We start from the raw sequence: 11,146 nt of genomic DNA on the forward strand, positions 1-11,146 counted from the left end.
GTTTCAAGTGTTTACACGAAAACGCAAGCCGGTGCGTTTCTGAAACGCTCCACTCTGGACCCCGTTTCTGAAACACATCGTTTTCACTCTGTTGTCGTGTAAACAGAAGGGCGAAACGCATCAAAACGACACCGTTGTCGTGTAAACGCAAGGCCGAAACGCATCAAAACGACACCGTTTCAAAATGAAAACGGTCTCGTGTAAACGGCACCTTAAACTTAGTTTACCACTCTGTAGTAAATTTCGATATGAACTGCATTTACAAATGTGTAGCTTATTTGCATATCTGTATATTCACTACTGACTGAAATTTTCAATAGATGGGGCAGCTTCAATTTATAAAATACCTCGATTTGTCCTGAATTATTTGGGTATTTTGCTATTTTGTGTAATTTCCTTTTATTGTTGTATTTATATCTAGATCTGTTCAATGAACACATAATCACCCCTTTGAAGTAACACTAAAGTAATAAGATAAGCTCATATATTTCTAAATGCTGTGAATTTGTTGCAGTTATGTTCACTTTACTATACCAAGTAAATTTTAACTCATTCATTTGTAAACCCTTAAAACACACTTTTGTGTGTCATGCAGGAAAAGGAATACCAAATGAACTGGCTAAAGGGGGGTGTCCTGCAAAAATTCCTGAGGAACTTCTGCCTAATGGTGCCGCTGCAGCTGACCTGTATCAGCAGGAGGTGGGATCAGCCTTGAAGAGAGATTCCATTTTTGGACTGGGGCCTTTCTCCTCTGAAGAAGCCAAACAGTGGACTGAAACAGAGTTTGGTTCTCATTTTGACTTGTTTTCACTTTACCAAAACGTGGTTCATCATAACTATGGACCCTTTAAAGATGCTGTTAGGTTTCTTATTGACATCACCAGATGTTGTGTGTGATCCATTAGTGGTATTCAATGAAGAAACGAGTAAACTTCTCCAAAAAAAAATTTATTACAGAGAAAACTACAAGCTGTTTCAATTTATAACAGTTCAAATAATTTGTATTTACAATCTTGTTTCTGATTGTTGGCAATAAAGGAGAACTTGCAATTCTCTAATTCTTTTTTAAAATTCTAATTTTGTGTAACACCCAAGCTTGTATATCATTTAAACAATGTAACATTTAATAATTACATAATGAAAACCGCAGTTACCGACTACTGTTCCACTCCCAAACCATGTTATAAACATCAAACTGGGCTTGAAACCTAAGGACAACCAAGTAAAAAAGACAATGTGATTACAGAGAAAATGTATCAAAGGCTCTTATTTTGAAGGTGCGCTGCTAGGGAAGTGGCGCAATCACCCCCAGTAGAGCCGTGAGCTGCACAGCCAGAAGTTGAGCTGCAGACTTTTCCTCCTTTCCTCCTCCTTTTTTTCACCGTTACACACTTGTGGGGACTTAAGTATATTTCGCCTGAAACACGGTTGTTTTTGTTGGAGAGTGTTTTTATTGTGGCACTCCGAGTGTTAAGTGGATGCACGAAGTGAGTATCGTTCATATAGCCTATAGATAGTGTGTTTATTACGGCGCACCTAGTTAAGCATCGCTGCGGTGTTGCTGCCGTTCGGCAGCGGAGGTTTATTGTTTAACCTCGTGTATGCATATAATGTGAATGCTGATGTTAGAAGTGTTTAAACGTCCAGTGAGCTAACAGCTGTAATGCGCCATTAGATCGGGTCGTTAATTAGTGTTACTCCGCTGGAGAACGGCCATGTGAGCCATGTGTTGTTGTTTGTTTAGTACCCGGTTTAGCCAGTAGAGGGAGCTATGACCCAGTTAACCTACTAGTGTGGTTAATATGCCTTCCTGTTGGTTTATTTAAGCTACCATTTTTCTGCACATGTAAAGGAAAGACATGTATATTTTTTTCTACTTGTGTGAATACCTTTATTATGGAGATGGTGACAGTGTGATTTAATATTATTATTTCAGAACTATGTGACAACACTGAGTGTGCAATAAATCACTGCAGTCATCTGACCTGCTGGCAAATACGTCATATCCTGTCATCATTCCGGTGTCCTGACCGACACCGCATCTTGTCTGCTGTATCAACCTAAACGAGCTAGCCAGAATCTCTTACCTCACAAACAGTGGTCCTTCGAGCCGGATACAGCCTTCAAGATGCTATCAAAAGGAGAGCAGGATGTGAGACCCAGGCGTCAGGCACGTCGACCTACCAGGCTCCAGGATTATGAGGTGGACTACGTGGAGAATTGTCATCGAGACCCATCACCACAGAGACCGCCACCCTCCTCCGCTTCCCCAAAGCTGTCTGCCCTCCTCCCTCAGTATGGTCCAGTGAATCAGAGTCACCGCTACTCATCTCAGCCACCCTCTTGTGGTTTCCCTAGGAATGCTGCTCACATTGAGACACCTCAGCTAGCCCAAACCCACCTCCAGAGGAGAAACCTCGCCATGGACATCTTACCTGGAGCTCTCACCTCCCAGCTGTGGAGCCCTTATCGAGACCCCGCCGTCCATCCGGATATCCGACGCATCCAGGAAGAGAACGCAAAGCTGCTACAGTCCCAACAAGGTTTCCAGGCTACATTAAAGGAACTGCATGAAGCTCGGAAGGAGATGAGAGAGCTAATAGGTGAAGCCCGCTCCTTGAGGGAGAACATGGAATGGTTCACTGACTCGGCCTCAAGTGACAGCAGCTACAGACCTATTGGAGCTTCAGCTGCGACCTCCCAGCCCAATCCTATGTTACAGCCTGACGGAGAAGACCAGGAGGATTGGCCTGATCCCCCACCCTGGCCTGAACCTGAGGATAATCTGCAGACTGACATGAGAAGTCCCAACCTGGGGCACCAAGACACACAGCAGAACCCCCCTCTTCACAGTTTCTCAGGGCGAGCCCAGTCAACCTATGAGCCCCCTATGTTCACCTCACCCCATTATCAGTTCACTCATCCTACCCCTTATGATCACGCTCTGCCTCATCCCCTGGTGCAGCCTCCTCAGTTACCCTCTCACCCTGCTCCTGTCTACCCAGACTCAAGACCCCCAGTTCTGCCCCAAGCTGCGCCTCCCCCTATGGCCACCAGGGTGATGGAGCCAGCAATCGGGTCATGTTAAAGGTCGTCCCGGTGCTTCTACATCACGAAGGGCGTAGTCTCAGCACCTATGCGCTGCTGGACGATGGTTCAGAGCGGTCCATGCTGTTACCAGCGGCAGCCAAATCACTGGGAATAAAGGGGGCCCCCGAAGACCTTCCTCTGCAGACAGTCCGGCAAGACATCCATGTGCTTCATGGATGTAAGATATCCTTCCGTGTCTCTCCAGCTGCCAACCCAAAGGTCAGCTATAAGATCGGCGGTGCCTTCACAGCTAACAGACTCAGCTTGGCCCAACATACCTACCCCTTAGAACAACTCCAGAAGAAGTATAAGTATCTCCGTGGCCTCCCCATACCTGCCTTGAAGGATGCCAGGCCAGCGCTCCTCCTCGGCTCTGACCAGTCACATCTCATAACCCCTGTAGAACCAGTCAGGCTCGGTCTGCCTGGTGGCCCTGCAGCAGTCCACACCCGGTTGGGATGGACCCTCCAGGGTCCTGCCCGTATCCTGGGGCGGCCAGCTGATTCAGTTCAGTGTCTCTTCACTTCTGTCCCTCCACAGATGGATGAGCTGTACCGCCACGTCGAGAGGCTCTGGCAGATGGACACTGTACCCCACCGCCCGGAAAGAGAGGTGACCAGGTCGAAACAGGACCAGCAAGCGGTTGCATTGTTGGACGCCAAGACAGCCCGTACCAAGGTCGACGGAGTGAGAAGGTACGCTACACCACTGCTACGTCATGCGGCCATGCCTCCACTGCAGGCACCTAAGGAGTCAGTCATGGCTCTTCTGCGAAGCACAGAACGACGACTCCTTAAAGATCCCGAGCGAGCAGCGATCTATAGAGCAGAAATTCAGAAGCTCATTGACGCAGGTGCAGTGGAGGAAGTCACTCAAGAGGAACCACCTAGGGAGTGTTGGTACATTCCCCACCACCTCGTCTCTCACAATGGGAAGCATCGCCTCGTCTTTAACTGCTCTCACCAATACCTCGGCCAAACCCTGAACCAGTACCTGCTGCCTGGCCCCACCCTTGGAGCCTCCCTGGTGGGTGTTAGAATAGATAAATGTATCACATTTATCTATTCTAACATTTTCTATGTATCACAATGTGTTCATCATAAACATGCACATGACCATCAGATTGTAAGCACAAAACATACTCTCATACACCTGGACCCTCCAGGTGAGGAAAGCAGGTAACGCCTGTTTCCTGACGTCACACACACATACACACACCCCCCACGCACCCACATGATGCTAAAATAAAAGCGCCAGCAGAAAGAAGGAAGTCAGACTCTCTTTCAGAGGCACGTGAGTGTTAGCTGACTGAGACTCTCCCTGCAGGTAAAAAGACCAACTACGGGTTTCTGTGTCTTTCTTTATTTAACGGTGGTCCGAACCTAACAGTGGGCGTCTTACTGAGGTTCCGGGAACACCCCATCGCAGTAAGTGGAGACATCAAAGGGATGTTTCATCAAGTCCGCCTCCTCCCTGATGATCGCGGATCGAGGTTCCTTTGGCGTGACCTGAAAGTCGACGAGCCCCCCAGAGTGTTTGAATGGAACGTCCTGCCCTTTGGCACAACTTGTAGCCCCTGTTGTGCTACATATGCACTGCAGCGCCATGTCACAGATCACAGCCAGCCTGAGGATATCGTGAGGTTTTCTGTCGACCACTGCTTTTACGTCGATAACTGCCTGCAAAGTGTGCGTACGCCAGAAGAAGCCAAGCAGCTGGTGGATCGGCTTAGAGAGCTTCTGTCTTCAGCAGGCTTCGACCTCCGACAGTGGGCCTGCAATGAGCCGAGCGTCCTGGATCACCTGCCACAAGAGGCCCAATCGCAGAGCTTAGACCTGTGGTTGGCACAAGACAAGACCAATCCTCAAGAATCCACCCTGGGTCTCAGCTGGAACTGGGAGAGAGACTCCCTGGGCTACAAGCACCGGCCGGTGTCCTACGATGCACCAACCCTAAGAAACATCTACAGAGTCCTAGCTTCACAGTATGACCCCTTAGGTTACCTCCTACCTTTCTCCACCAGGGCAAAGCTCATCATCCGCCAACTGTGGGATAAGCAGCGCGGTTGGGATGACCCGAACTTACCTGCAGCTCTGCTTCAAGCCTGGTCCACCTGGGAGGATGAGCTCCAGTTCCTACCTCTACTTACCTTTCCTTATGTGCCCGCAGACTCGGACCACGACGCTGTCACTCGGGAAGTGCACATCTTCGCAGACGCCTCAGAACAGGCTTATGGAGCTGTGGCCTACCTGAGGACAGCGACCAAAGAGGGCCAGATTCACCTGTCCTTTATCCTTGCTCGTTCCAGAGTAGCCCCCAAACGCGTCCACTCCATCCCACGCTTGGAACTGTGCGCCGCCCTGGTAGCAGCCCAACTCGCCAGTCTCCTCACCAAAGAACTCACCCTGGAAGTGACTCACATCACCCTGTGGTCAGATTCTACCATGGTACTTACCTGGCTTCATTCCCAGTCCTACCGCTTCAAGGTGTTCGTCGGGGCAAGGGTGGCGGAGATACAGGAGCTGACGGAGGATTGCACCTGGCGTTATGTGGACTCGGACCAAAATCCTGCAGATGACCTAACGAGAGGTAAAACCCTACAAGAGGTCAAGGATCCAAACAGATGGTCCCAGGGACCTTCCTTCCTGCTACGAAGCCCAGACAGCTGGCCGCAGAGGCCCAACGCTGAACCCCCAGAGGATCACACAGAGCTAAGGAAGACTGCCTTTTGCGGAGCTACAGTCACCTCACTTCCGGACCCGGGGCCAGGCGATAAAGAATACAGTTCCTGGCAGGAACTCCTGGAGGACACTGTCCAAGAGCTCCTACTGTAGGAGCGACCCCCTCAACTACCTCACCCACAGCTGAGGATTATCAGCGAGCAGAAACTGAACTCCTGCTGAGATCTCAGAAGCAATCCTTTTCGGAGGACTACAAGTTTCTGACTGGAGGAAAAGCAGTGTCACCTTCAAGTCGCCTACTCACCTTAGCCCCTGTCCTTGATTCAACCTCTGGCCTAATAAGGGTGGGTGGTCGGCTCCGACGGTTGGAAGATGTTGATGTCCCCCTACATCCGGTCGTCCTTGATGCCACTCATCCAGTGACACGTTTGCTTATCCAGAAGTACAACAGTGATCTGCATCACCCCGGTCCCGAGCAAGTTTTTTCAGAGCTGCGGAGATCATTCTGGATCATCAGAGGGCGAGAGGCAGTCCGTAAGCACCAACGAGCCTGCACGGAATGTCAGCGTTGGAGGGGCCAGCCCTCTGTTCCTAGGATGGCAGATCTTCCGGAAGCTCACCTCAGGTTACACAAACCTCCCTTTTACTCCACCGGTGTGGATTGTTTTGGACCCATGCTGGTAAAGGTGGGCCGACGTCAAGAGAAACGCTGGGGAATTATCTTTAAGTGTTTAACGACCAGAGCTGTACATCTGGATCTTCTTTGGACCATGGATTCCGACGCCTATCTGATGGCGTTGAGACGTTTTAACGCTAGAAGAGGAACCCCTGCTGAAGTGTGGTCAGACCAAGGGACCAACTTCAAAGGAGCCCAACGAGAGCTCAGAGAAGCCTTTGAGAACATGGTTCCAGCGCTGCAACAGCAGCTTGCCCGTCAGAAGATCAAGTTCAATTTTAACCCTCCTGCTGCTCCCCACTTCGGTGGAGTATGGGAGCGGGAAGTCCGGTCCGTCAAGTCTGCACTTTACACGTGTGTCGGATCGCAACCAGTTGCTGAGGATGTGCTACTCACCGTGCTCCTGGAGGTCGAAGCCATCCTCAACTCAAAACCGCTGGGCTACGTATCGGCTGACGTCGCAGATGTGGACCCGGTGACACCAAACAGTCTGCTCATGGGGCGGCCCGATGGTTCGCTCCCGCAGGTGGTGTACCCAGAGACTGACATCCTGAGCCGCCGATGCTAGCGACATTCCCAGATCCTGGCGGATCAATTTTGGTCAAGATTCATAAGAGAATACCTGCCTGGCCTCCAGACGAGACAGAAATGGCAGTCCTCTCCTCCTGATCTGCAAGACGGGGCAGTCATCATGTTGGTGGAGCCACAGCTGCCACGGGCCCAGTGGCCAGTTGGGCGTGTGGTCAAGGTCCATCGCAGTGATGATGATTGTGTCAGATCAGCTGATGTCAACATAAAAGGACACATCTTCACCCGGCCTGTAGCCCGGTTGGTGATGTTACCAGCTCTCCCACCGGGAGAGGAAGATCCTCCTCCAGTCTCCAGACCCCCTAAGATGGACTGAGCCTTTTATTTTATGCAAATGTGCCCTTGCACATTTGGGGGCGGCTGTATCAAAGGCTCTTATTTTGAAGGTGCGCTGCTAGGGAAGTGGCGCGATCACCCCCAGTAGAGCCGTGAGCTGCACAGCCAGAAGCTGAGCTGCAGACTTTTCCTCCTTTCCTCCTCCTTTTTTTCACCGTTACACACTTGTGGGGACTTAAGTATATTTCGCCTGAAACACGGTTGTTTTTGTTGGAGAGTGTTTTTATTGTGGCACTCCGAGTGTTAAGTGGATGCACGAAGTGAGTATCGTTCATATAGCCTATAGATAGTGTGTTTATTACGGCGCACCTAGTTAAGCATCGCTGCGGTGTTGCCGCCGTTCGGCAGCGGAGGTTTATTGTTTAACCTCGTGTATCCATATAATGTGAATGCTGATTTTAGAAGTGTTTAAACGTCCAGTGAGCTAACAGCTGTAACGCGCCATTAGATCGGGTCGTTAATTAGTGTTACTCCGCTGGAGAACGGCCATGTGAGCCATGTGTTGTTGTTTGTTTAGTACCCGGTTTAGCCAGTAGAGGGAGCTATGACCCAGTTAACCTACTAGTGTGGTTAATATGCCTTCCTGTTGGTTTATTTAAGCTACCATTTTTCTGCACATGTAAAGGAAAGACATGTATATTTTTTCTACTTGTGTGAATACCTTTATTATGGAGATGGTGACAGTGTGATTTATTATTATTATTTCAGAACTATGTGACAACACTGAGTGTGCAATAAATCACTGCAGTCATCTGACCTGCTGGCAAATACGTCATATCCTGTCATCATTCCGGTGTCCTGACCGACACCGCATCTTGTCTGCTGTATCAACCTAAACGAGCTAGCCAGAATCTCTTACCTCACAAACAGAAAACCACCCATCAAACAGGATGAGGAAACGTGTTACTGATAAGCTGCAGAGGCTGCAGGTTAGTATATATGCCAACACTACCCAAGCTGATTTTATAAAAGGTTCCTCTGTAGGAAAACCTGGTCAATTAAGCTGGTGTGATGTTGGCTTGAAATACAAACTCTGCACCCTCTTTAGCTTTGTAGTGACAAATGCCCATTTATATTCAATGTTAGATGAATTACACATCTATATCTCTTTGAGGAGAGAGAGAACAGCATGGAGACCCTTAACTTGGTGTACCCTACGATCAAATTCTTCAGCTCTGCATTTCAGACAGTGATCTGCAGTTAACAGCCGCTGCTCCACACATGTTCGGCATCCAACTAGAGACTCGCAGCACGTGGAAAACATGGGTTCCTCCATTAGAGCTACAAGGTTTTAAAAAAAGAAATTGATGCAGAAAAATATGTGCCAGTTACTTTAAATATAAAATAAGAAAATTAAACACATTTATATTTGCTGTAATATGTAATGCATACCTTTGCAAACGAGGCAGGCAAAAGCATCCTTTACAGAATGCAGGTGGGCATCAGTCACTGCTTTGCGTGTGTGCTTTGCAAGCTCAGACAGCTGGTTTATTGCTGAGGTGATATCTTGGAGGCTCTCAGCAGCTTGCTTTAGTTGGTCAATTTTGCCAATGACCTCTTGTATGCTCATACTGTCGTCGGCCCTTCGACTTAAATGTAGAACGACAAAATAGTGAAATCGCCAAATGCATGAATATTTTTCTTATATCTGCCTATGAGGCCTTCAGTTTTTCTTTTAAAAAATATTTGTCAGGTAAAATGACTTATACTGTTTGCCCTTGTGTAGAGAATGAGTTTGACTTTACATACATTACCTTGCTTTAGCTGTTCTTCCATTCTGGAACTCCACAAAGTCATCCTCAAAGATTGCATAGATTTTTCTGGAGTTCTGTTTCCAGTAATGGGAACCTTAGGAGAAGACAATGTATTTCTATATTTATTAATTTTAATGGTAAAATGTAAAAAGCAAGTTTTTGATCACTTAGCTTATTTCTTGTGCCCTCCGAGTCCACTATTTCATTTCCTTGGCTGTCTATCAGGGTAATCACCTCATCACAGCCCAAGGCATCCTTTACCTTCTGTGTTATTCCTTCCACATTTGCTTCAGCTTCCAAAAAGCGAATGATGACTGTTTTGGAAGTACTGAGCTTGTCATTTACTATTTTGGCAATATGGATAGCCCTGTGGAGGAATTAGATCATTAAAAAAATAAGATGAAAAAATATGGCTGTAGAGAGATTTTACTAGTAAAGACAAGTTGAATATTTAACAGCTAACCTTTGGAAAGATCTTGCTGGGAACAGGTTGCTTGCTCGTGGCGTTCCAGCTGAAGGTCGTGGTGTGTCAGTCAGAGCAGAAGGTGAGGGTCGGTGCATGAAGGCAAATGGAATACCAGTAGTGGGTAGGGATGTGCTTGCAGGAAGTGGACTATGAACTGGATCTCCATGGACCTCATAATGACTGTGATGTGAAAGATTTAGGATGGAAAAATGTCCTGCTGGCTCTGGAAATATTGCAGTGTTTGCATCATCTGTAATGTACAGACTACTGCAATTAACCTGTTTAATTTGGCAAAATAAAAAAAAAATTATAAAGTGCTAATTATTCACAGATTTTATGTTATTTAGAACAAACATCTGCACAAAATAATATTGGAAACATTCAATTCTAAATCATATTTCAATGTACTTTAAGTGTTTAGACATACCACAAAGTTACTTTTAGCTAACATTAGCATTTACTCGATCACATGCCATTAAGCTAACCAAGGCTCCGTAAAGCCAAAATAAATATTCTTATATATAAATCTATCAGTTATAAGTTGAACAGTTACGGCACCTGAAAAATCCTGCATATCTTGTCCACAGACATGTCATCTTCCTTAAGTGTAACACGTCTGCTTTCTCGAAAAAGGACATAACTGCCCGTTGCCATCCCGCAGACATGCAAAATACACTTGACAACGATGGAAACTGCAGCACGCCCTCTACTGTCATGAAACTGTCAAATGTATGGGGACAACTTCCGGGTGAGAATTGGGGGGAAAAAAGAAAAACTCAGAAATCCGATTTCCACGCCGGATTTTTAAAATCCATTTTTAAATTTTTAATCAGGAAACAAAAATCGGGAAACGGCTCGTTTTCCATTTTTTTATTTTCCCATTTTGAAATGAAAATCGGGAAACGGTTCGTTTTCCGTTTTTAAACTTTGAAACTAAAATCGGGAAACGAGGCGTTTCCCGTTTTTCGTTTTCTGATTCCTGATGGCCGCAAAATACACGGACCGTCAATGCGAACGAAATAATATTCCGTAAGGTTTACAATCTCCTGTTTTGGTGCTTACACAGTTTACGTAAATAGTGTCCTTCTCGCTCGTATTCAGCACGTATTAACGCATTGCATTAAGGAGTTGCGCGTTCCAGCGGCACGCAATCAATTTCTGGCAGCCGATCACTTTTTGGCACAACACCTGTTCCACCAATCACTGCAAGGCTTCAGTCTGAACTGGGGTTTTACACTCAAATCGCATTTGCGAATAAGAAATAGTATGGTCCATTTTATGGAGGGGTGGGAGGAATAGAGCAAGTATGGGGAAGTGCGTTATAATATGGCTACGGGAACAGATAAAGCAGCACATGTGTTTCCACCACACCGCCCTGTTTTATTAAAACATATTTTTGAAGGAAAATCGGAGGTTAGACTTTCCCCTACCAGCCTCGTTTTTATTGCTGTTCGGCACTTTCTGCAGGAGAAGAGGCTCCTAATTATTAATTGATTTGACTAATGCGTCTTCATCAGAGTTTCACGTGTATATTAATAAATTTGTTACCCTTTCC

At 46.9% G+C, this 11,146-nt stretch overlaps 1 long non-coding RNA gene across 2 annotated transcripts; it reads right to left on the reverse strand.

The window, feature by feature from the left end:
* Positions 1-975: 975 nt before the first annotated feature.
* Positions 976-10,281, reverse strand: LOC115801187 (uncharacterized). 2 transcript variants are annotated; one of them, XR_004021722.1, is made up of 7 exons: positions 10,150-10,281; positions 9,589-9,869; positions 9,387-9,492; positions 9,126-9,219; positions 8,764-8,960; positions 8,231-8,652; positions 976-2,087 (listed from the first exon to the last, which is right to left on the reverse strand). It is a non-coding gene; the product is annotated as an uncharacterized LOC115801187 (long non-coding RNA). The 2 variants fall into 2 exon arrangements; XR_004021721.1 differs by lacking the exon at positions 976-2,087 and having other exon boundaries at positions 4,407-8,652.
* Between the last annotated feature and the right edge of the window lie 865 nt (positions 10,282-11,146).

Source organism: Archocentrus centrarchus, chromosome 21, assembly GCF_007364275.1.
Source record: "Archocentrus centrarchus isolate MPI-CPG fArcCen1 chromosome 21, fArcCen1, whole genome shotgun sequence".
Classification (NCBI taxonomy): Eukaryota; Metazoa; Chordata; class Actinopteri; order Cichliformes; family Cichlidae; genus Archocentrus; species Archocentrus centrarchus.